The 26,382-nt window shown below is 48.6% G+C and overlaps 1 long non-coding RNA gene across 1 annotated transcript in view; it reads left to right on the top strand.

Moving 5' to 3' along the window:
* The window catches only part of LOC116663214, a 190,163-nt gene extending 165,527 nt beyond the window's left edge, over window positions 1–24,636 (top strand). Inside the window, exon 3 of the long non-coding RNA XR_004319386.1 lies at window positions 22,163–24,636. This is a non-coding gene — a long non-coding RNA (uncharacterized LOC116663214). The remainder of the gene's footprint in view (window positions 1–22,162) is intronic.
* Window positions 24,637–26,382: the final 1,746 nt, after the last annotated feature.

Genomic DNA, 26,382 nt, shown 5'->3' with positions numbered 1-26,382 from the left:
GTGGTGCTGGTGGGGTGCCTGGGTTACTGTTACTCCCGGAACGTCCCCTTTCCCTGGTCTTAACCAGATAACCTCAAAATAGGTCACTAAGTGGTTTAGCAATCCAAAAATAATCCTTTACAAACGTCCTGTAATACCTGTAACTCCCAGAGCCCTGTGATTCGGAGGACTCCCCAGCTAAACGTGTCCTGTCAGCCAAGGTCCTCTCCTCAAAGATGCACAGAGGGTTCTTGCTATGGCAGAAACCAAATGAATTCTCTGTAGGTCACAAAGTAGCCAAGGGTTTGGTAGGATCATTTGCTATAGTCACAGCATCTTACACAAGATTCCATTTTACTCAAACTCTCAATCGCATTCTTCACCCCAGGATAGCCTTTTGAAAGTTTGTTATTAGATGTTAAAATATGAGGGTCTGGACTATAAGGTCCTTAGGAGCCCAGCAACTTGTAGTATTTCATCTAAAATATCCTGGCTATCAGAATATTGGGCCAGTTATTCTGGGGGAATTGTAGGTACTTCTCATGATGGCTGTCTTGAGATAATTTTAAAACTTTCAAAGTTGGCCCGTCTCAAGTGATTTGGTTCCATGTTGGTTCTATTCTAAGTAGAACTCTTAAAACCAAAAGCTCTCTAGGTCACCTCGGGGAGTCTTGGTCCTTCCTGGGTAACATCTGCAGAGGATTTTTGCAGAACCCTAAGGAAGCCACTTTACCTGAATCACATGTAGAGGGATGGGAGGGGCAGGGTTGCTGCACTGAAGACTCAGCACGGAAATGGCTAATTTGATCTCATTGTAGCCTGGAGCCAACAATTTGGATCTCACACCAGCCCTAAAACACATTTCCTCTCCAAGGAAATTGAGTGAGAATGTAGAACCAGAAATGCAATGGTGAAGTATGCTCACCGTGACCTCAGCTGGTCAGTAGAGTCAGGTTCAAGGTTGCTTTCTTGGAGGAAAATGGGTAGAGGAAAGTTCATGTAGGCAGTAAAAGTGGGTATGACCACTCGAGGGCTGTGTTAAATTGATCATTCTAAGGGTGGTCTCATGAGTCAACATAGGCACCCAAAAGCAGATACCCATTTCATTCATGTGTAATTATATAATATCCAGTAATTGTCATCGTCTGATTTAGCTACTAAGATCTCCCCCCCCTGGAAAATCTTCTGGTTCAGTTGCCTGTCTTATCCGTGGACAGTACAACCTTAATTTGGGTTGGTCCCTGAAGAAGACGCCAACATCTCGCTTTCGTTGTTTGAGGGTGACTTCATCTGATTTTACCCTGCCTTTGTTTTGATGTCTGTAGAGTGTGCTGAAACACAGGCACGGCCAAGGTTACTTCCTCCTGCAGCCTGGCTTGGCTTGGCTCCTGAGTGATTTAAGACCTGTTTTGGAACTAAGTGTGGGAGTTGGACTGATGTGGAAGTTAAGGTCAGATAAATAACCATTGTCATGAGGAAGCCCAGGCAGAAATGGGTGTGCAGATCCACAAGGAATGTTCTTGGTGGGTCCCGTCCCGTTGGTTCTAAATGACCCGATTCATTTTCCTTGGAAGGGACGAAGAAAATTATCCCCTGGGGATGTTTCGTCAAACCCAAGGCCCCCAGTTCATGCAGGAAGATATGAGATACCAGTCTTGGGGACCATCTTTCTCCAGGAATTCCTCACTTGGCAAAAGAGATGCCTCTGAGAAGCTTGCATGTCCAAGTCAGAAAGTGGTGACTGGCTGGGTGTGGTTTGTCCAGGTGTCTAGAGTCCCTTCTGCACTGCAGCCAGTCAAGCCTTTATAAAATACAGATCACATCAACTTGCTCCCCTGCCTAAAGCCCTGCGATGGCCCACCTCTGATTATAGCATCAGTCCTAGATCGTCCACCTGCCATGTTAGCTGGCTCTTTGTGATCAGGCTTCTGCTTACCTTTCCAGCCTTGGCCATCACTGTGGATCTTATGGTTGACAAACTACAACCTGTGGGTCAAATCTGCCACTCACAAATCAGACCCAAGTTAAGGATGGTTCTTCTATTTCCGAATGGTTACATATTAAATGGTTACATAAGTACCAACACAGTGTCTTCAATTTAGCCTCTTGTCCTGCAAAACCTAAAATATCTACTATCTGGTCCTTTAGGGGAAAAGTATGCTGTCCCCTGTTTGCATTATCATGATACTTTTTGCCAAACGGAACCCCCAGACGCACCATTGTTGCACTCCATCACGACTCTGCTCAATGCTATTCCTATCCCCTGAAATTGCCTCTCTTCCTCCATTAACGAGATGACTTCTGAGTGCCAGGTGTTTAGAATTCAGTGCAAATTAGTGCCACCCTCTCCAACCCCCCCACCTCCTGCCTCCCAGGAGCTCACAGCTTACTGAGAAAGACATGTGGCTAGACCAGTGAGTACAGGGCCGTGTGGTAAGGGCTCACGGCGTGCAGTGGGGACATCTACATCAGACTGGGCCATCAGGGAAAGCTTCCTGGAGGAGATGGGTCTCTGAGCTGAGTTCTGAAGAAAGAATAGGAGTTTACAAGGCGAAAAAGAGGATTCAGTTAACGGCTGCCTTTCTAGGCGGGTGAACAGTATCTGAGGTCATAGAAGTGTCAAGATCTTCATCTCAGGAGAAAGCTGTGTGGGGGTCATGGGAGGATTTTTAACAGGGCATGGCAGAGTCATATTTGTCCTGTATAAGGACGGCACAGGCGGAAAAGGCAAGGAAAAATTGGGGGCAGAGAATCGGGTTTTGTGCATCCAGTTAAGAAGACACGATATAAAAACTTAGACAAAGACCGGAATCAGGGAGGGGTGAGAAAGCCTCATAAATCCTCAGCGGGTTGTTGGAGGTGGAGTGAAGGGGGAACCTCTGGCTCTGGTCCCCTCTTCTGGCTGGCTAGCTCCAGCCCCTGAGTAGATGGTGGAGTCACCCCCCACCCCGAGCTAGGGAAGATCAGATGGGCTTGAGTTCGGGGAATGAGGGTCTCTTACTCAGATGTGAATACTTCTGGGCATTACCTCCTCCAGGAAGCCCTCAGGCCGAGCTGGGGTTCTCCTTTGTACCTTGATGGCATGCTTTAGTTCTAGCAGAACATTTCCAGAGTGACGTCAAACTGATCTGTACTTTTCTATTTTTTTTTCCACTGAAGTGGGGTGAATTCACTGAAAGCCGATGTAGTGTCTAATTCATCTTTGTATGACCAGGGTCTCGCACAGTGTCCGGATGCTCCAGGAATGATCATTGAGCTGAACTGAACAGAGGTGGGGCCCCCGGGGAGAGGCACCCAGGGTGGTGTGGTTGACAGAGCACCCTTTTTGTCCTCAAACAGACGTGGGTCGGAATACTTCTACTTTCTGGCTCTGTGAGCTCTGCTGTCACTCTCCGTATTTATCACGTATATAAGATGCCTTTCCTGCCAGCTCTCTGGGGCCCCAGGGAGAATAAAACGGAGGCCGAGGCAGCGTGCGTGGAGCGTGGAAAGGGCTGGGGTGTTGGAAGTCAGAGGACCAGGCTTCCTGTCCTAGCTGTGCCGTGACTGCACTTTACTGCCTTAAGTAAACTAGTCTGACTCTCTGGGCCTCAGTTCCTCCGTTTATAAAGTGAGACTGGATTAGAACAGCTTTCTTTCCCAGCTAGCATTCTATTACGTTTCATGAAGCCAGACAATGGATGTGGGCGGATCGTGCATGTGATAAATCCATATGCAAATGGTAGAGGAGCCACTTCTCAGGGTCCAGGAAGGGCTTCAGTGGTGAAGTTCATATACATAAAGAGCAGCGCGTGGTCCGTGCTGTGATGTGCCTTTCGGGTCCCCCCTTCAGAACTGAGGTGCTCACTCCCCAGCTGCTGGGAGTGTTGCCTGCTCACTGTCCTTAGCTGAAGGGAGCTGCCTCTCCCAAGGTGGTCCCTCCCTGGGGACAGCCTCCATCCAATCACTGTTCAATGTGGGACGCAAAGTCCCAGCCCTGTCCCCTCAACTTTGGACATCTCTGAAGAGCCACCTCGGCATCAGACTCCCCTGGGGTCCCCAGGAACTGCATCCCAGTTTCAACTTTGCCTTCAACTCTGCCCAACCTGCTTCCTTCACTTCTTCCCAAGAAAACAGCTGCACACAAACCCCCTTTTCTGAGTGTTTCCTGGGGAACTTGACCTTTGACTTCTTACCCACCTGGCTTCTTGTCCTTTGGGGACTTTGACCAGGCAGTTCAGTGTCCCCCATCAAAAGGCTTGTTGGAAGGGCTTGGCTCCTCCGTGGCTGTTACTCAGTAATTACAGGAATGCAAGGTGGGGCCTGGTCCTTAAAGGCAACACCTGCTGTGCACCCCACTCTACCTCAAAACACCAAAGGCAAACAAGATCTTCTCCCAGCGAAGCTCTTCTAACGTCCCAAACCAGAGAAGGCTGTGCATCAGAGAGGGACTGGCTTAGTGACCCCCCACAACGGCACCATGGGAAAAAATGAAAATCAAAAGACTCTAGGGAAAAAATCACATTTAATAAAGCATACTACTCTATGAATTAACAGCCAGGAGGGGAGGGCGCGAACCTTATTTTTCAGGGGTCTTGCACCAACTGTCACAACTTTCGTCGTAACCTCAGCCAGAAATTTCGTTTCTGACATCTTGAAGTCCGGAATGATGAGGCCAGGATTCGCTTGTCCAAGTTGAGTGTAGCCCAAAGAGGCAGAGAAAAATGACAAAAAAGGAGAAAGAGATAAATGATTAGTTCTAACTCTTTGAATAGCTGGATAAATATTGACTAAGATTGCCTGTGGAAATAAAAAAGAAGCTTTCAGATCTGCCTGGAAAAATGAGCTGCTCTCCTCCCCTCCCTCCCCATCCTGTTCCGTCGGCAGGCAGCACGGCTGCGAGAATCTGGCTCTGTTATTTCTCTCAGTGGGAGCTGTCATTTTAATGACTCAGCACAGCACTTTTTCAGCGGGACACCCTGCCTCAGGTGGCCCGGCAGGCCTGGGAGAATGGCAGTCTCATTTAAACTAAGTCAGAAACTTCCCAACTTCTTTTAAAGTGAAATAGATTTGTAAAAAAAATAACAATAATAATTATTTGACAGTGCTGTTATAGCTCCCCGATCGAAATTTAACCTTCAGAGTCGAATCCATCCTTTTCCTTTCCCAGTGAAACTAACTGTCTACTTCTCTGTCAGGCGTCTCCAACCTGAGCTGAAACGTTTGCCGGCTCAGATTCGCCTGATGTCAGTAACACAGCAGCGGGATAATTTGTTTCTATGAGTTTTGGGTCTTTCTTAAATAGTCATGGTTGCTCGCTCACCTGTTAGCCTTTTGTGCCCCTGTTTAAAAGTAATTTTATCTTCTTCATACTTTATGCTTGAAAAAAAATGTGCATGTGACACACACACCTCTTCATTTGGGGGAAATGGTTGATGGTTTTCTATGTAATTTACATCATTTAAAGATTGCCCTTAGGGGCTTTGATTCCTTTTTTTTATATATATAAATTGGGATATAATTTACTTACGGTGAAATGCACCAATCATAAAACGGGGGCCACTGTCTCCCTCAGGCCAGGCTCCATCTGATCAGCTGCCCTCTCTGTTTTCTCAAAGTCCCACCCAGGTCAGCCGTGGCCCAGTTGCAAGCCATGCCCCTCTTGGGTCTCTGCTGCCCTGGGCCGTGACTCCTGCCTACTGTCCAGGGATTCCTGGTGTGCGCCCTCCATCCTTAGCCCTAGTTGCACGTGCCCCAGCCGTCTCCAGCAAAGGCTGCCCACCGTCTCTCACCTTAGGACCGCCATGGGTCTGGGATCCTCCCTGCTCCCACTCAGATTCCAGAGTGTCATCTGACTCTCTCCTTCTGCATCTCCTGCTTCTTCCAGGCAATCCCACTGCTCTTTTCCGAACCCCAGTGACATTACTCACCAACTTCCACGCCACTTCCCTTCTCTCGTAGAGAAATTTTATATTTTATTCACAAGACCTCTTCTCTTCCCATGTATCTATCATCTTCCTCAAAGACCTAGAATACTCAAAAAGGAGCTCTTTAATTCCTGTATTTATCCCCAGGAAGCTTGCCCCCCTGTCTTTGTGGCTGGTCTTCCTGATGGCCACTTCTGCCCAGAACTATCAGGGTCAGCGTGTGCTGCTTCCCACGGCCCAGGCCACTGAGACCTCGGCCCTGTGTCCAACCCCCCAGCTCCTGAGGCTCCTGCAAGCAGCGTTTCCAGAACTAGAGCATCCATCCAGCCTTCCTCCCTGGGTCTTCGGTGGTTCCCGCTGATTTCACGGGGACCTGTGAGTGCTGCTGCCCTCCTCTCAGCACCTCACCCCTGTACCCTCCCAGCCAAACTCTCCCACAATGTTCTGTAATCAAGACCTTGTGGACCCACATCATGGCGACCAGTGAGCTGCTCAGCAAACCTACTGATTCCTGCTCCTGCTGCTGAAGCGTGACTTCTCCCACCTTCCAGTGGTTACGGGGGGGCCACAGGACTGATTCTCACCAATGGAATGTGCCAGGGTTGGGATGAGGGGTCCTTCCCTTCAAGGCCTGGCCCACAACAACCTCTCAAGCTTAATCCCTCGTGCTGCAGACTAGATACTGACGCCCAGGGTGAGATGGAAAGCCACCTGATGAAGACGGCACAGCCTGGCACCTTGAGTTCCTGAGTGGATCACCAGCCCCTCTGTCTCAGTCAGCTTGGGCAGCTGTAACAAAAGTACCCTAGACCAGGTGGCTTAAACAACAGAAATTCATTTCTCATGGTTCTGGATGGGAGGAAGTCCATGATCAAGGTGCTGGCTGGTTCAGTTCCTGGTGAGAAAACTCTTCCTGGTTTGCAGACTGATGCCCTCATGCTGTGTCCTCATGTGGTGGAGAGAGAGCATCTCACTTGTGTGTCTTTTCTGAGGGCATTAATCCCATTCTTGAGGGCTCCACCCTCGGGACCTAATTGCCTCCCAAAGGCCCGCGTCACAGTACCACCATCACACTGGGGATCAGAGCTTCAGTGTATGAATGGTGGGGGTGGGGGGCACACAAACATGGAGTCCACAGTGCTCTCTCTCCATGCCCCCTGCCCCACGTCCCACAACTGAAGGAAAACGCACATTGACCGTGAATTTTTTTTAAAAAGCTTTTTACAAATTTCAGCCTTTGAAATTTCGGAGTTCGTTGGTTACAGTCGTTAGCTCCATCCTAACTAATGTAAATGTGTAAGGAAAAGGAATTCTAAAATGGATCATGTTCAAAAAGAGTCATCAGGGACATAAAAGTGGGTCACGGGGAAGGGGGGCAGGCCTTGGGTGAGCACCTGAAGAGAACTGAAGTTCTCTCTTCTTTGTGTATCCTTTCCTTTACTGTTTCATCCTCTTGGACGCCTCTCCAGAATCCTTCACTCGTGGGACTGGGGCTTCTCCTGTCTGTGCATAATGCTGGGTCGGGATGAGGGAATGGTCCCGAGAAAAGAAGGCACCGAGCAGGGTGAGAGGAGTGAGTAATGACCTCGCCTCTCACAGGGTAGCCCAGCCCTCCCCCCCCCCCACCCATCCTGGTGGTTTTAAAGTGTGGACATTCTTTTTATGTTCTGCACCCATGAGGGACCTGTGACATCATTCAGCAGCTACTCAGAAATTTGGAATCCTGGATCCTGGCCCTCTTTCCCTTGATCACAGCTGGCCATCTGAAGTAGGCTGGGAAACGGGGCAGAGGCTGGTGAGAGAGAAAGGTTCAGGAGCAAGGCTGCGTGTCAGGCCCCCGAGCCCGGGCAGCCTGGTGATGTGGGCCCGCGACATGGCTCACGGTGGGAAGGGCGAGTTCTTCCCTGGTGCCACGTAGGCCTGAGTGTCTGGACCTCACTCCCCTAAGTGGAAAACTGGCATTTCTTTGTTTCTGCTGTAGTGATAGTTCTAGCAGGGATGCTGAGGAGGGAAACTGCTCAGGAAGCAAGTCTTTCCCCGCTCCGTCTGTCCAGCGCTCCTGCAGTCTAGCATTTCCACAGAGAAACATTATCTCCCCGGCTCTCTCAGCCCCTGAGTGGGAGCTGCAGCGCATCACCTCTGGGAGATCAGTGTGCTTTATGCGTGTTATCTCATTAAATCCCCCAACCTTTCCCCTAGGAGTCGAGCCACTCCCCTCACCCGCCACCACCAACTTACAATCTCTGCTTCATTCGAGCCAGATTCTGAATAATAAATACTGTGATTTATTGTGAGTCATTTGAAAGAACTGTAAATGGACCCTCAACTTCTCCGTCCATCTGAAAGACACCCTCTTAATGTGTGTACGGGGGAGATAATGGCTGGCCGATTAGGGGCGCCGATGATGTGTGGTTCCTGGGCAGGGACTCCCCAGTGCCTTGCTCCCCCATCGGACAGAGGAGTCCCCGGATGCTGGCATTTCATACCTTTCCACTCCCATCACCATCCCACCAACAGGCATCTGGACATACCTGCTGCTCTGTAAATGTACCAGTTTTCTCTGGGTTTTCAAAGCGTGGCGTAAACTGTTCCCTCTGCCAGAATACGTGCCCCTTAGAACCTCTACTTTGTGATCGCCTGCTTATCCTTAAGAACCAGCTCAAGTCTTGCCTCTTCAATCAGACCTTCTTTTTATTTTATTTTATTGAAGTATGTTGGTTTACGATATTGTGTTAGTTTCTGGTATACAGCATAATAGTTTGGTTATATATATATATTTTTCATATTCTTTTTTTATTTTGGTTATTACAAGGTATTGAACACAGTTCCTTGTGCTATATAGTGGAACTTGGTTGTTCATCCATGTTTGTATATGTTAGTTTGTATCTGCTAATCCCAAACTCCTAACTTATCCCTCCCCACCATTCCCTTTGGTAACCATAAGTTTGTTTTCTTTGTCTGTGAGTCTGTTCTGTAAATAAGTTCATTTGTATCATTTTTTAGATTCCACATATGAGTAATATCATATGGTATTTGTCTTTCTCTGTCTGACTTCACTTAGTATACTAATCTCTAGGTCCATCCACGTTGCTGCAAATGGTGTTATTTCATTCTTTTTTATGGCTGAGTAATATATATATATAATATTTATATACATAAATTATATATATGTGTGTGTGTGTGTGTGTGTATATATATATATATTTCACATCTTCTTTGTCCAATCATCTGTCACCAGACCTGCTTTGATTTCTACAGAGTGAATTTCTCTTTCCTCTAATCTTCAGTGGCCTCCAGTTGAAGAGCTGCCATTTCTACCAGGCTCTTGCCATGTGCTGTGCATACATATTATCATTTAATTCACATGACACCTCTATGAGGTTAGTGATGTTATTATAACTAATTTTACTGATAACAATAAAAGAAGCTTGAGGAGGGTGATAACTCCCTCGATGTTATATGGTAGGTAATTCAGTGGTGCACCAGAATTCAGTGGTGGAGCCAGGTCAGACTCCAAGGCCCATCATCTTTTACTCTGTAAGCCGTCTCGGCTTTTTTGATGACTTTCTGGTCTCTCCATTAGGCTTGAGCTTCTTCAAGTAAGAGTTTAATGATCTTTTATGCCTATATCCTAGTACCTAGCATAGTAGCTAACATGTAAGAGGTTCTTAGTTAATGTTTGTGGAATGAATGACTTAAAGAAAGAATGAATATATAACTTGGCTGCTTCAGCGAATTTTCTGTTGTATTTTTAAATTTGGGGACACGTTGCCAGATTTCCCTTCTGGTGACAGTGTTGGGAAGAAGGCTCCCTGGTCGGAGAAGAGGATTATTTCTCCAATTAGGCAAATCCAGAGGTCATTAAAATCAGGCTTTCTACTATGGCTCATGGGAGCTTTTGAAGAGCTCATCTCCCATTGGGCTTCCCCACAGAGTGATTGGAATGTAGAGATAGTCTCTGAATTCAGTCATTTATTTGTTTACTCATTCAACAGATATTGGTAGAGCAGGCCTTATGTGGCGGGCATTGTCCTGAGTTCTGGGGACACAAGAGCCAGTGCAAACAGTCATGGTCCTTAAAATGATTCTGTGGTTTGCCCATCCACCATCTCTTCTGCTAACAGATCCACTCTTTTCTCTTGGGCTAACATCTTTCCAGGCTCAGACAGTGTGTTTCAGGTTGGACTGATTGTCACTTCTTGGCTCCATAGTCAATTATTGGACTTTGGACTTGGCTCCAAAGTCAGTTCTTTGGGCACATAGTCAATTATTGTATTACGTCCTCTCTAGCCACAGTGATTGGTTTAGGGATGGGCACATGACCCACTTTAGGCTAATGGAAGCCAGCAATGGAACTTCTCCTGGAATGACTGGAAAAGCGGTGCTTTGTTTTGGTTTGGGCTACTGGTAGAGAGTGACATCAATGCAAAGGAAAACAGAGCTGCAGTTTTGAGAGCACAAGAAATAGTAGGTTGATGGCACAATTTCCTGCCTTAGATCCAGCCACATCTAAAGAGAGCAGAAAATTTGGACTGCCCATTCAGGTGAGTCAATATGTTCTCCTTTTTTGCTTTAGCCATCGGAAGGTGGGTTTCTTTCCCTTACAATGAAGTAGGTGCTAAATAATAACAACATTGGCTTCTGCGAGTGGGATTTTCTAAGCGACAGCCTAAGAAGTAGAACTGGCTGAATCATAGTGGGGTACAGAGCACCAAGAATTCCTCTGTTCTTGGCTGGGAAGTTGGAAATCCCAGCGCTGTCTTACATAGCAGCTGGGCTGAACTGTCACATGTGCTATCTTGAGACTCAAACTATGCTCTAGGGATAGAAACTAGAATTATATTGGAGAGGATTGGCTACTTCATAAGGCCTTCGGTACTGTCCTATAAGGATGAAGCAAGATGTGTTGGAAGGAGACAGAGCCCACCCTGTCTCCATCAGCTGTCCAGGGGGGCTGAGAGTTGGAAAAGCTGAGTTCTCTATCCCAAGGTAAATTTAGCATAAGTGCAGTGAAGGGAGGCTGAAAAGAAAACACAGAGGGAGAAAAGATTGGAACCTAGAGGTGGCATGATATCCCAACACTTTCCAACATCTTTCTTCCACAGTATAAAAAGCTGCCCTCTGGGATGTAGCCAGGAAGCAAAATGAATTTTAGCCTTGCCCCTCCCCACTCCTCCACCCCAGTGTATCCTCAGCACGGTGGATAGGACAGGAACCCCTGCTGCTAAGGGACAGGAACCTTCAGACAGTGGTCTGGATTCAAGGATCCATAACTCTGACTTTAGATTTGGCTGGATGCAAATCAACCAGGAGCTTATTAAGGTTTCAGGACATCGTGATGCCTGAGAAATGCAAAGCCTGACCAATGATTATCTGTAACAGAGTGATCAACTCCTAGGGCAGCTTCAGCTCCATGAAGTCACTAGGAGGAAGTGAGCAGCCCTGAGAAGGGAAAGCTGCCCAGCAGCCCTCTTAGCTATGGCCACAGGATCAGCAGGCAAGGGAGTTCCAGGGAGAAGCAGGGGAGGCCAGACTGGCCGGCCAAGGCACCCCCTGCGTCACAGGGCAAAGGCGTCCTGGTTGTCTCTGTCCGCTGTGCTGTTACCCCCACCTGTACGCGCATTAGTGTAAATGCCGCACCTCGCGATCACAAGATGCTGTCTCCCCTCCTCTCCTCCTCTAAGATGGAGCTTTTCATCGTAGCTAGCTTTTTCTTTCATCACCACCGTCTATCATGTGTTTGGTGGGAGGAGGGGGATTAAATATGTCTTTCAGCCCTAAGTTTCTAGACACAGGAAACTTATATTGGATTCACCTAGAGGGCCCATAAAAGCCCAAATGGCTGAGCCCCACCCCCAGAGTCTCTGCCTCGGTTGGTCTGGAGTCCCAAGGTGAGACGGGTGCTGTCATTATTTTGTTTTGTTTTGAACTCCTCAGATCATCCTAATTTGCAGCCAGGACTGAGAAGCTGAGTTTCAGACCTTCTAATCTAATAAGCGTTTATTGAGCACATACTATATATATGCCAGACCTTGAGCTAGGACCAGGGCATGTATTGAATGTATATGTGAATTCATATATGTGTGTGTATATGGATATGTGCATGTATATATGAATAAGACAAAGCCCCTTCTCCTGAAACAGTCATCACCTAAGGGAGGAGACATCATGTAAATTGATAAGTTTCATAAAGGGTAATGTCTGCTATGATAGAGGTAGCCTGTGGCTCAAAGGAGAGGAGTGGCCAACTCACTGGGGAGATCAGATGGGACTCCAGAAGGAGGAAATATTTGCTCTAAGCCTTCAAGGACTTTCCAGGAGTCGTTTCAGACAGAGGGAACAGCATGTGCAAAGGCACTGGGGCTGAGAACAGGACCACATGAAACTGCACAACCAGGACATTACAGGAAGCCTGATGTGGCCAAAGTATCAGAAATAAGGTGGCAGGGATGAAATCTGAATCTGGAGAGGCAGCCCGGGATGCTTCCCATCTCACGGGAAAAGCCTAAAGGGTTACAGTCATTTAAAGAGTGTTTAGTCCACCCAGGCTCGGTGGCAAGTTTGGTCAGAATCTACCTCGATCTCAAAGCCTAGTGGAGAGTGGCCACTTGTGCAGAGGATGGGCGGCAGACAGAAAGCTCTGGCAGAAGATGGAGAACCAGGGGCTGAGGTTCCCACACACACTTTCAGGGGTCCCTTGTCTTTGAAGGGAGAGCCCTACATTCATGTATACATCTACCCACAGACGCCCCTGGGCTGAAGGGAGCTGGCTCAGCATTCCCAAGGAATAGACACTCACTGTTGGTCCCCACTCAAGCCGGGAGGCTTCCTCCTCAGCCCGTGGGCCCAGCCAACAGAGAAGGCTGGTGGAGGCCGCCCTGGTCTTACAGCCGGGAGCTGACGTGCCGACACACAGCTGCTGACTTTCTCCCCCCGCCCCACGTTAAGCTGGAACATTTTGCACTTTTCTTCGCCAGCTCTTTCAAAGCGAGTCATTTTCCTCCTCTGGAAGGTTGCCCATTGTTCATTTGACATTAAAGATAGGTCTTCACTGTTTTCTCTTAAGGCAGCAATTGGTGAAGTTCAGCTGTATTATGCGGACTTGTCAGAGGATACAACATTATACAAAGGAAAGACGTGAAACAAAAATTGCTTTCTTCAGCCTTCCCAGCCTCTCCCGCATACAGATTTCAAACCATTCTCTGCCCTCGTGTGTGCCTGGCATAGCCTGGAATTGGGGGTGATGGAAAGGAGCGATGGGGTTTGTGGTTCTTCCAGCTGCCAGGGAAGCAACGTGATGCTGGAGATTGCTCAGTGGACTGGGAGCCTGAACAGGACGGAGGGTTGGGCTGGCCAGCGGGGAGACTAATGAGGAAAACCTTTCTCCCCTCATTTTTCTTATGAATGTGGTTACTTCAGGCCCTCAGAGTTGTGGGATGGCTGGTTAGTTTTATATTTTTTTTAATTAAAAACAATTTTTATTGAAGTATAGTCGGTTATAATGTCGTGTTAATTTCTGGTGCACAGCCTAGTGATTCAGTTATATATGTTCCTTTTCATATTCTTTTTCATTATAGGCCATTACAAAGTATTGAATATAGTTCCCTGGGCTATGCAGTAGGACCTTGTTGTTTATCTATTTCATATACAGTAGTTAGTATCTGCTAAGCTCAAACTCCCAGTTTATCCCTCCACTCCTTCCCCATTCCCCCTTGGTAACCGTAAGTGTGTTTTCTATGTCTATGAGTCTGGCTGGTTAGTTTTAAAGAGCTAATGGTCTTCCCTTTCCCATGGTGAATTCAGAGTTCATTTCCCAGTAACTTTTACTCAGGATCACATGGTTACTATTACCACTGGAATGTGGTCCTCTCTAAATTCTGGGCAGAAGTTCTAGTCACTCTGCCTCCTGAGTCACTGTTTCTCATTCATTTACTCATTTATTCATGAGGCTGTGGGCTCTGGTGTCCACTGTGTCACTGACTAAACATGTGACCCTGGACAATTTACTTAACATCCCTGTGCCTCAGTTTCCTTGCCTGTAAAATGGGAATAAGAATTAGTTACCATCAACGGTTGTTGTATGAGTTAAATGACACACAGCGTGTGCCTAGCATGGTGCCTGGCAGTCTAAGTCCTCAATAAATGTTTGGTGCAGGTTATTATTTGGATCATATCAGTTGACAGACATTTATTAAGTGCCACTGGCATCATCCTGGGCCCAGGAGAGTGGAAGCTGAAGGAGACAGGAGGCTGCGTGTGGTCCAGTGGGAGAGGCGGACAGGCAGTGATAGTTCCAGGGTTGGTGCTAAGTGCTGGGAAGGAGGTGAGCAGGAGCTGCTGAGTCAGGTGACGGGGGGCACCTACCTAAGGCCAGTGGTCAGAGGGGGCTTCTAGAGGAGGTGCCTCCTTAGGGATCCTTGAAGGATAAACATAGGGAAGGAGGTAATCTTCCTGCCGGAGGGAGCAGCATGTGCAGAGATATTGAAACACCGGGAAGCTTTCCCAGCACGGTGTGCGGGTCTAAGTGCCTGGAGCAGAGATGGGCTGTTAGCTGGGGAGTTTTAGCAGATGTGTCTAGAAAGTCTGGCCCCTCAGGAAGTGCTTCGGGAGGGAGATAAAAGGCTTGGGTTTTGTGCTGAAGGTCCGAGGGAAATACTTAATGGGATTTAGAAGGGAAGTGGCATGGCCTGATTGATTGGCTTTTGGGTGGAGGGTGGGTTGTGTGGATGAGAGCCTGGCCAGGAAGTCACCAGAGTCATGCAGCAGAGCTCTGGAGACAGGAAAAACTGGGACGGTGGCCATGCAGATGGAGAGCTGGGGTGCTCCTGAGAGACTTAGAAGCTAGAAATCTCTAGAACTTGGTAACAACAGGACACAGAGGGAGTTGGGGAATGTATCCCCACCCTACACAGCAGCTGTTCCATGCCTTTAGTGACCCGTGAATGGTCCCTTGCAGAGATGAGGCACCAGGAGGAGCAGGTGAAGATGGCATGTTCCATCACAGACATGCCACTTTGTTTGTGGAGGGACAGCCAGCCAGGTGGATGCCATCAAGAGGCATTTTAGCCTCCACCCCTTGGTGCCTAGGGGAGCTCCAGGCAGGTGACGTGTGTCATCCACACACCAGTGGTAACTGAGGCCATGGGGTGGATAAGGTTGCTCAGGGCAAGGTAAAGGTCAAAAGAAGACAGCTGAGTGCAGAGTTCCGGGAACAGTGAGATTAAAGGGATAGGAGACCGAGAAGTTGATGCGAGGCCAAGGGGGAGAGGCCAGAGTGTGGCAGGAAACCCATGAGAAAAGGGATGCTATGGAGAGAGTTTGAGGAAGGAGGAGTGGTCACTGGTGCTGGCTGCTCCTGAGAGGTGGATGGAGGTGAGAACCAAAAATGGCCCCTGTATTTACAGTGAAGAGAGGCTGTCAGCGGTGGAGGTGAAGACAGAAGTTGAGGATGGAAGAGGGAGGCTGGCAGGTTCTCCTGTTAGAGATGTTGATGATTCGGGAGGCAGTGGTGGGAGAACTGGGAGTACCTGGGTGCATCTGTAAACACAGCCATGGCCGCTGCGCAGATCCACTGAGCCCAGATCTGCAGGGCTGGAGCCCGAGAACCCAGTTTGGAAAAGCTCCCTTGGTGATTCTGCAGAGAGAGCTCCGAATGGCTGGAGGCATGTGCATGGGGCTTAGCATCCAGAGCTGTGGGTCTAAATCCAGCGGCAGCCCATGTGCGCAGGAGACCGCGAGTGAATCTGGATTTGATTGTAGCTCTGCCACTCGCCAGCTGTGTGACCGGGCAAGGCCTTGACGGCTTCCGTTCCAGCCTTCTCATCTGTAAGCCAGGGAGCTGATCACCACCCTCGGGCTATTGTGGGGTCCCGGTGAGAAAGCACACCAAAAATGTTGGGCTTGTTAAATGCACTCATTGTTGCTAATATTCATGTTGCTGTTGGCTGCCTGACCTAGGGCAGATTGCACAAACTTTCTGGACTCTCATTTCCTCATTTGTAAAACAGGAGCAGTAGTTTCTTCCCCATCGGGCGTTGGAGGACCAGTGTGACTGTGCCTGGGGGAGCCCCTGACGCAGGCAGGTCAGGACTCAGTGAGTACTCATTTTGTGCCTAAGTTAGTGCAGGACATTGCACTCAGAGGTGGCCACTGGTTAGGAGGACTGTCCCCCCTGCTCCCTCGGCACTAGCAAGTTTGTGATCATGTCGGGTTCTGGATTCCTGCAACCTCCCCTCACCCTCCCCTCTCAAAGTGGGGCTGGTGGTTCTAGGCGCAGGCTCTGCAGAAGCAGTGGCCCCTGCTGGGGAGATCTGGGGGCCAGTCACCAAGCAGCAGCCATCCCAGTCCCGGCCCTCCAAGGGTCTGGGGGTGCTGGTACCCCTTTCAGGACACAAAGTAACCTCTGATTTCATGGGAGACAGACAGTCCAGGGGAAGGATCCTCTGCATGTCCTAAACCCTCGGGAAGGAGGAGAGGTGACAGTTGAGATGTTCATGCCGGCAGGAAAGAACTGATCCAATGCCCAAGATTTTTGCCCAGACAGGGCCCTGGAGCCACGGAGAAGGTGGATGGCTTTGCTGCTCCCTCTACCCAGGCCCGGTTGTGGGGAGACGAAGGGGAAGAGGGAGGGATGGCTGGCGGGAAGGTACAGGGACACAGTCACCCAGCCACCATTCCTGTCCACATCACGCTGTTCTGTTTAGGGCTGGAGTGGGCAGGATGGGCCCCTTTGAGGCCTGAGTCATGTGAGGAAATATGACAATGAGCAGTATTTGCTCAGTGCTTTACAGTTTACAGAGCACTTTCCCTCAGGCTGGCTCACTTGATCCTGATAAGCTCACAGGGCCAGCAGGGATGACCACGCCCACCTTACAGATGAAGAAACAGTGGCTTTGAGACAGCCTGTGTGGCAGGGCCTGGATTCTAGTCTCAGAATATCTGGCTCCAAAGCCAGGGCTCTTCCCACTAAACTAGCCCAGGACTTGCTTTAGCCCTGGACTGAGACACGGAGAGCCGGTTCCTTGTCACTGGCGTGGCCACCGCCTTGCTCTGTGACCTGAGACAAGTCACTTCCCTGCCCTGACAAACACAGAGCAAAAAGCCAAGACGACCTCTTCCAAATGGACCAGCTGGCTGTCTTAATGCTGGAGGTGCTTCGAGCCACCAGGGGTGGCAGGCTTAAGCTTGGAAGGGTTAGTAACAGCCCTGGACCCTAGACTCTACCCAGCACCCTAGGGAAATGTATGTGGCCAGAGAGCCCTTTACGCCTCCCAGAAAGCCGTGAAGAATCATCTGCGAGGAAAAGTCTGATTTAGGGGGGAAGTCCACCGACGTCACTGATCACCAGCAGGGTGCCACCATCCTCCTCCCCAGTTCCCTGCCTCTGGGCCCCACCACTCTCGTCGGCATCACTCCCTGGGTTCCCTCTGCCCCTCCCGGGCTCTTCTTCTGTGGCATCTCTGAAGGTTTTAGGCTGAATGGATTTCCCTTGTTCCTCTGATTCCCCAGGGACTGTGCCAAAGTCGGAACACAGTACCATTTTGTGGAATGAATCAGAAACAGAATTATTCGTCTCCCGGTGGATTTATGTCCACCAGGGCTCTGCCAAGTGGGGTCTTCACTTCCCACAGGGATCCATTCTTTTCCTCCTGGGAGATTGACTTTGGTTTCTGCAGCTTTCAGTCACAGGAAATCCAAAACAATTTTTTTCCTTTTTTTAAGGGAAGAAAGAAAGCACTTCTCTCCTAGAGGTCACGTAGGTCAGGCTCTTGGCGGGGTGGAAAGGCAGAGGGTGTTCAGCCTAACTTCCTCTGCTCTCAGGGAGAGCACATCTGATGTTCTGGGGGCCCGGTGGTCTTCCCAGCTCTGCCAAGCAGGAGGAAGGCTGGACTTCCCCAGAGTCCATCCATCCCTTGGCCTGTGGACCACTTCTTTCAATTTCTTCTGGTTCCTTTGACTTTTTTTTTTTTTTTTTTTTTTTTTTTTGGCTCCAAATGCAGATTAAGGAGAGGGACCTAAGGAACAAAGTCTCTCCAGCCGCCACGTGGACGACTCTGGAATCAGGCCACTGCTGTCAACATTATTTGGCGATCCCAGTTGGGTCTCCAAATTATACCTGTAATTTGGTGCATTCCATGTATTGCAGTCTGTCAGAGAAATCCTATAATTATTTTTTATGTGACAAAATTTTAAGGAGTAGCTAAATAAATGGAGCTAAATATAGAGCACTATCTCTGTACAATGGAACGTGGCAGGAGTCAGAGGTACGATCGGGAGCTGGTAGAGGAGAATTTTGTTACTATCCAAAAGGTGGCAGCAAAAATTACCTCAATTAACTTAACAAGAAGCCCGTCCTCCCCTGCCAGCCGGCCCAGGGGCCCTGGCACACACCTTTCCCCTCTCCTGCCAGTATTCCGTGCTTTCCTCACCACGCTGTCCCCGGCTCCATCTGCTGCCCCCGTCACGTCCTGCTTCTCCCTGAGAGCCTCCAGCCCGGCGTTCCAGAAGGAGCAGGGTCAGGAGTTCACGCCTGATCTCAGCGCAGATCAACCCTTAACAGGGAGCCCAGAGAGAAAGGCAAGGGCCTGTTTCCGCCCCACGCAGGCTCCATGGAAAATGAGATTTCCCACAAACCCCGAAGTGGAAGATCTCAGGAGAAACTTGATTCATCCAAGCTTTTATTTTTTGAGAATCTCCTTTGTGCTGGGTGTTCGTGAATGACTTAGACACACAAATGGATGGATGAAATATTTGGTTAGCTTTTTACCTTGTGCCTTTGAGCCTTCTAGGTTCTGGGTTTCCAGCCGTGAACAAAGCAGAAGTCCCTAGCTGCATGTAGCGCACACTGCCTTGGGGGTAAGACGATAAATAGGACACGTGGGGAAAGTGTGTGCTTGGTCAGACGGCAGCAAGTGAAAGAGAAAGTAGGGTAAAGGAGGTAGGGAGGGACAGGGACTGTGATAGCTCTAGAGAGGACAGCCAGAGACCCCTGACACTATTTGGAACAGGGCTGAAAAGCCGGCTAATGGGAAGACCCCCACGTGTTCCTTCACGGCCACAGGTCAGCGGATATGTCCTCAGCCCCTGCTCTGCGGATGGCAGCCTGCTGGCCACGGCGTTCATCGGTGGTGAGGAAGAGACATGGCCCCTGACATCAGGGAGCAAGGAGGGTTCTGAGAAATAAGGATTTTTTTTTTTAAAGAAAAAAGGGGGAGGAACACCAGGTGCTGAGGAAAAAGTACGATCAGGTGTAACCCAGTCAGTGAAGATTTTTTTCCTTAAGGACTTTGAAAAGTTTTTAAAGGGCTGTAAATACGGGAGTGATGTTATCAGACTTGAGTTTTAAAAGATGGCTCTGCTCCTGTGGCCCGGAGGGAGCTTGAGTAAAAGAGGCGGTTGCTGTAGTCTGTGGAAGAAACAGTGGAAGCTTAGGCCAAGGAAGTGACCATGGAAATGGAGGAGTGGCCCTAATGAGGAGAAAACAGGAGTGGAAGGAGGAATTCACTGGGCTTGGTGACTGGATGTAAGCACGCGGGGAAGGGAGGCCTTGTGGGCGGTCAGTGGAGATGGTACATCCCACTGCATGCATGGGATGCTCTCTGCTAGCTGGGAGCTGGGAGAGGATACCGGGCTCAGGGGCGTGAGGATGCAGTGGGGATGAGAAACTCAGTATCAGGGATGCTGAGCTGGAGATGCCTGTGGGATAATCCAAGCGAGGGTGGGGGCTATCTCGAGGAACTTCGCTATCTCGTTCTGAAGTTCCTGAGAGACGTGGGGGCTGGAGCTGGAAATCAGGGAGTCATTAATAAATGGCTGGTAATATACGCCCTGCAGCGGCTGAGATCACTGAGGGAGGGATCTGTTTGCCTCTGTGCTGCCCCTCAGCTGGCAGGATCGCACCCAGCCTCGGGATTAAATCCCGTGTAATATGCTGCCTTTTGAAAACAAACACACACACACAAACAAACAAACAAACGCTTCAATTCCTGATGACTCAAGTGGCATGTGTCTGGCCCTGATTGTGCAGACAGTTTTACAGGAAGTTGCCAACACAATGAACCATCTGAAGCCTCTAATGAAGCAATTATAGTATGTGGAGTGAACAATCAATCAACTGTAAACTCAGTAGTGAGAATTTTACAGGGATCGAGGGTAAATAACAGGCTCCCTGCGGTTACGTCAGAGTAACCCGATCCCTTATTGGAGGTGAAATATACATAATATGGGAGCCTCTCCGACCCCTCCCACAACGCGGCACGCAGAGAGGAAGAAGTTCCTGTGAAATCCTACCCCCGCCCTCCAATCAGTGCTGCTCTCCAAAGTGTTGTTCTGGCGTCACGAAGAAAACTGTTCACATTTGGGGAGATTGAGGTTAAAAAAGGTCTTTACCCTGGTGGACTCTTTACAGATAATGCAGTTACTCCACCCTTTCTATTGGATGCTTGAATCTAAAACAGCTGTGCTAAGAGAGATGTCCAGTCTATGGCAGTGATTATAGTATTATTACTCCATTGCTCTCTGGCGGCTCTGAATATGTGTTCCCATCCCGCAGGGTAGGTGTTACTGGGCTTAATTCATAACGAGGGCAGAGAGATGGGAAGTTTAACTCAGCTGTCCCAGGTGTAGCACTCAGACATGGGAGAGCTCCATCAACCCAGGCATGTCTGAGGCCGGAGCGCTTCCTCTTCCCCGCGAAGTGCCACCTTCTCTCCTGCGCCTGAGCACCTTAAGTCCCCTCCCCGCTGTTCAGCTCATCCTCTTGATTGCTGGTGTTAGAAGACTGTAATTGAATTCTCCACCCAGGTCCTAGATTTCCCTCCTAACGCACTCATGGGAGTGACTTAGGATGTTTGGGGAGAGTAATCTTGCCCTGTTTCCCCTCAGGAGTAAACATGTCTGGGATCTTCAGCCTTGTCCCACATGACATGGAGGGGCCGTGGCCGCCCCACTTCCTAACAACCATTCCTCTCCTCCCCAGCTTCCTTGCCGGAAACTCAGCTCCCACCATAGAAGCTGAAGGGGCCAGAAACTCACTTCCTGGGGAGGATTTTGGAGCTGGGGAATAAGGGAATTGGCGAGGCAGAGGTAAGTGTGTGGAAAGGAACCACCTGGATTCCTGTTCTGACTTCCACTAGCTGCAGGCAAAAATTATTTAAACTCCCTGGGGCCTCAGTTTCCACATCTCTAAAATGGGAATGACCACATAGGGTTGTTCTGAAGACAGAATTGGGTCAAGCATATAAGCACACAGTATAGAGCTGGGCACAGAGAAGTTATGTAATAAATGGATGTCATTATTTTTATTACTGTTACTGAAGATGGGGCCACTGTTCCTCACTGAGTCTTTCTTTATGTAGTTTTAAGGCATGAGGTTTATACATGAATTAGGCAAAGGGATATAAACATCTTAACGTTCAGGAACATATATAATGCCCCCTCTCAAAAATAAAAAAAAAGAAAACAGCTCCAAGCAGTAATATTTGTGTATGTGCATTCATTATTAATTGACTGTTCATTTGTGGGTGTCAAGGAGAAACATTATCCCAACCCCAGGTGCCACCATTTGTCTCAGGAAAGGAATTCCCTTCATTTAGAAAGAATAATTAGATAAATTCTTTAGCCCTCCTTTCAAGAAGCTTATAGGCATTGAAAGCCAAGGATATAGGGTTATGCTTCTTTTTAAGTGCATTTCCATAGGGTCAGTGTGATGAGTAACGTGTATGAAGTTTTTAAATGTCTGCTTTACTGAAGGAGCAAAGCTGGGGGAGTCTTCAGCTGTGAACAGTTGGGTGCGCTTTAAAGCAGGGGTTCTCAAACTTGTGGTGTTCAGACTCATCTGGACTGCGGGGTAAAGATGCAATTGTATCAAGTATCTCAACACTCCCAAGGCGGGCCTTGTTCTTTCGTGGGGTTGCATGTGCCATGCTCTCCGGAGCACCCAGCTCAAATGTGGCTTTAACAAACACCTTATGTGATTCCTGCATTAGTCAGGACTTCCTGAGCTGTGAACGCTGAAAACCACGAGCAAACCAACTTAAACAAAAAGGGATTTATTGGCCAAAGTAGCTGAAAGTTCTAGGGTTCTTTTACAGATATGACCATGTGTATTATAAAAAAAAAAACAACCCTCTCTCCAGAATTCTTTGTATATCTATTATATCACTTATTATTTTAGGTTATATTTTGTTTATGTCTGACCCCCTCCCCCACCGCCCATCCAAGACAGTGAATTTCCTGAGCTCTGAAAATAATGTCATACCTTCCTCGGTGTCCCCTAGGTCCCAGCACAGATCTTGGCGCCTTCATGGTAACTCAGTAAACTGGAGTTAATAAACGAATGAAAGAGGATGTCTGCGAGAAGACAGGGCCAGAATGAAGAAGTAAATTTCATTTCTTCTGCACCTGGAGAATCAAACATCAAATAGCGTGGAGAGGATTGACCCAGAGCCTTCCAGGAGAGGCTAGAAATTGTTGAATTCTAATTCTTCCCAGAATTCCCTTTAACAAGCGCAACCAGACACCTGGGAACGAGGGACCTACCACTGCACCATCCATTTGACTTCAGAATGGAAGCCCTAGACAGATTCCCTCGCCTGCAATTATCCAGGCGGAGCACAGACAGGTTAATATCAACCAACACGCTTCTTGATGCCTACACTATCCCCAGAACCTGGAGAAAGGAATTCTTCCCTTTAATCCTCTGTGGCAGGACAGATGGCACTTACAACCCAACGCAGCACCTGGGAAATGTTTTTCGTGCTACCAATTAAGACGCGTTCCCTCCACTGTGTCCATCACTTGCACCTGGAGGACCACCGGCAGCTTCGCCAAGAGCGTATTCCATCTGATCGCCCCACCTTGTCCATTGGGGCGCCGTGCTACAGACTCAAAAGGTGTTGCAGCGGAAGAAAATGAGAGTTGCATGTGAGCTGGGAACTTCCTGGTACACTCAGGAAAGCCTCAGCAGATTCTTTTATGTTTTTAACCCATTTGACAATTACTGTGAACCTACTATGTACCAGCAGACATCAGAGGGAAAAGAGAAGGTCTAATTAGAGTCTACCCTTGAGGAACTCACAGTCCAGTGGGCTAGATTAGTAAACAGCTAATTAAAATTCATTGTGAAAATGCTTTAAGTACCTAGGCTTTGAGATACTGACTGAGCACAGAGAAGGAAAAGGCTCACTGATTTTGAGAAAGGGCCAAAATATAGCCTGTGTTATAGAGAGGCCGTGTGTGCTAGCTCAAATTTATATAAAAGTAGCAACTCACATTTTTATAGTACAGTATGGTTTTCAAAGCGTTTTCACATATTTATTTCATTTTATTCCTCCTCTTCCTTTATGGAGAAATTTCTCTTCTTCCCTTTTAACAGCTTAAGGAATTAAGAGTTGGAGAGCTTGAGATTTGTTCAAAAGGATTGAACGTGAAAGTGCAGGACTCAGAACTAGGCTTTTTGATTTCAGCGTTTGTTTGGAACTCACTGTGAGTTGAACAGATTCTTAGCTATGAGCAAAGTTATAAAATAACAACAAAAGATGACAAAGTGCCCCCTGAACCCCTCTGGCACTGGGCTGTAGCCAGGAATAGCGCCAGCCAAGCAGGACAGCATGGGCCCAGAGAAGGCATCCGTGCAGCCTTCCCTGGGCATTAGAGTCCTGAAACCACCTGAGTGCCTGTGAGGTCTCTTGGACCACGGCCCCAGATGCTTCAAGAAACTTGTTGTTGTCCTGCCCACTGGCGGATAGATTCTTGTTGCCTACTCCTTGGGTGGAGTCGGAAGTTAGTGCACCGGTGGGCAAAGTCTCCATCAGGTCTCCTAAACGCAGGGAAGGCCCAGGAAAAGAGTACCTGGCATTTTTCGTCTCTTTTTGTGGGAGCTGGACTCAACTTGCCAAATTTGGCAATTCCTGAGTGTGAGAAGGAAGTTTAGAAGCCAACACTTAGCAACACTTTGTATTCCCTTCACCATTACCTCTCAGTAGTGCCGATTTCCTGCTTTCAAAATTACATTTATTCTGTTTGGCTCCATTTCCAACTCCCTGAAGCCCTTTTGAACCCAGCAGGAACCAGCAAATCCACTCCCAACCGCCTCCTTCGCCGGGCGGCTTGACCACATCTTCACCATCACGATCACGCCAGGAACAGCTCACTTAATTGTTGATCAAACCCATTCATTTAGGTGTGTGGTTAAACCCTCTTCCCTGGATGACTGGCCAAGCCAGCTCTCGAGTTTAATCAGTAAGAACCAGTGACTTTCCCTTCTGACCGCTGATTGGGAAAGAAGGGAAAAGGTCCTTACTCATCTGCAAAACGCAGCCTGTCTTCCTCTGCTGCCAGGAAGCGGGGCCGGAGGCTCCTCTGTGAAAAGGGGCCAGGTGGGGAGCAGGGCCCGGTGTCAGGGCTGTGGTTCTTACAGATCAGTGATTCTCAAACTGTGGGCTCTTGGGCAAAAGCAGCAGCACCTGGGAACTTGTTAGACGTGGAAATTCTTGGGCCCCGCCCTGGAACTACTAATTCAGAAATTCTGGAGGTGGAGTACGGCCATCTGTGTTCTAACAAGCCTTCCAGGTGACTTGGAAGCACGCTAGAGCTTGAGAACCATGGCGGCAGACCCAGGGGCGGCTTCTGACATGGGCTCCAAGCTTCACGGATGCCACCACCTTTCAGTTCTCCTCAGTGGATCTGAATGGGACCTGAAGGAACTTTCTTGAAAGCAGTACATCAGCCTACCCTAGATCTTCCTCCAGGTAAGTCTGCTCTTAAAATGATGATGATGATGATGATGATGATAATAAGTCTTAAAGAAACCTATGATGTTTGGGCACTTACTTCGACCAAGTAATTAATGACTACACCTTGCACTATTTCATATCCGTTATCTCATTCTGCCCACATGACAGCCCTGGAAGGGAAGTTATTTTCAAGACGAGGAAACAGGCTCAGGAAAGTTGATTGACTTGCCCAAGGTCACATATCTAGGAGGGGCAGAGCTAGCGGCCTCTAAACCGTGCCAGGGCTCTGGGGCGTGACTGGGGACGACCCGGGGGAATCCTCCTACCACCATGCACAGTAATTATGTCACCAATACCTCAGCTAGTCACCTCTCTCTGCCAAGGAAGCGGGTCTCTTTGACTGGGTGAAATTCTCAAGAATTGTTCTTTCTTGAGGAGCCTGTCTTTATAAATACAATTTCATACAAATCTCCCATGATCTCTGTGGCTTTGTAACAAAAGTGATCCGGCAGATGAGTGTGCAAGCCAGGCAGTCCGTCCCAGGAGACAAAGACACGGAGTCTGAAAGGGGATCAAAGCAGCAACCAAACCCAGCTTTGTCAGGTTTAGACCCAAATGGAACCATTAACCTTCTCAAGCTCTTGTGAAATGAGAGGCGATTTTTCAGAGACTCCTGAGCTGTCTCTTTACTTTTATCACAATGTTTCTGATCTCATCTCGTTTTTGCTGCTTTCCTAACCTCGCCTGGATCCCCTGGCCATTCAACCCCCCTCATACTCCCCAGACACACACACACACGCACACACACACACACACACACACACACACACGCACGCACACACACACACTCCTCTGTGGCCTGGGATAAATTCACTGCTCTTTTTTCTCTGCTCCAGCACCACTGATTGCTCCTGAACTATTGATGGCTCCCAGGTTAAAGTGCTTAGCCATGCTCTGGTGTAGCTCCATTTCACATCCATGTCTTCACCTGCAGCAGGACTCTCAACCCACCCTGCCAAGGCTTCCACTGCCCTGCCTCCTCCTCCTCTTGCTCTGTTCTAAAACTGTATGCCTTATCTCTGGACTCCATCATCTCCAGGTCCCACTCATCATCAGCAGATGATCTTGCATCCTAGGTCACAGAAGATAACTGCAGCTAGGCAGGAACTTCCTCCACTCCCTTCCCCTTTGTTTCCTAATTGATCTGTATCTTTACCCATTGTTCGGGACTGGATGTGTCTGCCCAAGTTGCATACGTTGAAGCCCTAACTCCCTGTGTCGTTGTATTTGGAGATAGGGCCTTTAAGGAGGTGATCAAGGTTAAATGAGACCATAAGGGTGGGGCCCTGATATGACAGGATTATTGTCCTTAGAAGAAGAGACACCAGAGAGCTTGCTGTTTCTCTGCACACACATTGAGGGAAAGCCATGTGAGGACGTAGTAGAAGCCAGCCGTCTGCAAGCCAGGAAGAAAGCTCTCGCCAGTCTTTCACTAGTGCCCTCTTTCCCCTAAGTTAGAACTGCAGGGCAGGGCAGGGCAGGAGCTGGGGGTCAGGGATGGGTTTGGAAGGTTGTTGGGTGAGCCAGGAATCAGCACAGAAGGAGTAAGGTGAACTGACTATTTAATGGCTTTAATTAAGACATCTGGTAAATTTATTTCTTATTTTAGAGGGCCCGCCCTGAAGACTTGAGGTCTGTAAGCTACAATGTCCTTTCAGTTAACGAAAGCTGTGTAACAAACCTCCACAGAATTTAGCAGCTTA

The sequence above is a fragment of the Camelus ferus genome, chromosome 4 (assembly GCF_009834535.1).
Source record: "Camelus ferus isolate YT-003-E chromosome 4, BCGSAC_Cfer_1.0, whole genome shotgun sequence".
Lineage (NCBI taxonomy): Eukaryota > Metazoa > Chordata > Mammalia > Artiodactyla > Camelidae > Camelus > Camelus ferus.
This window is presented reverse-complemented; position numbering and strand designations above follow the sequence as displayed.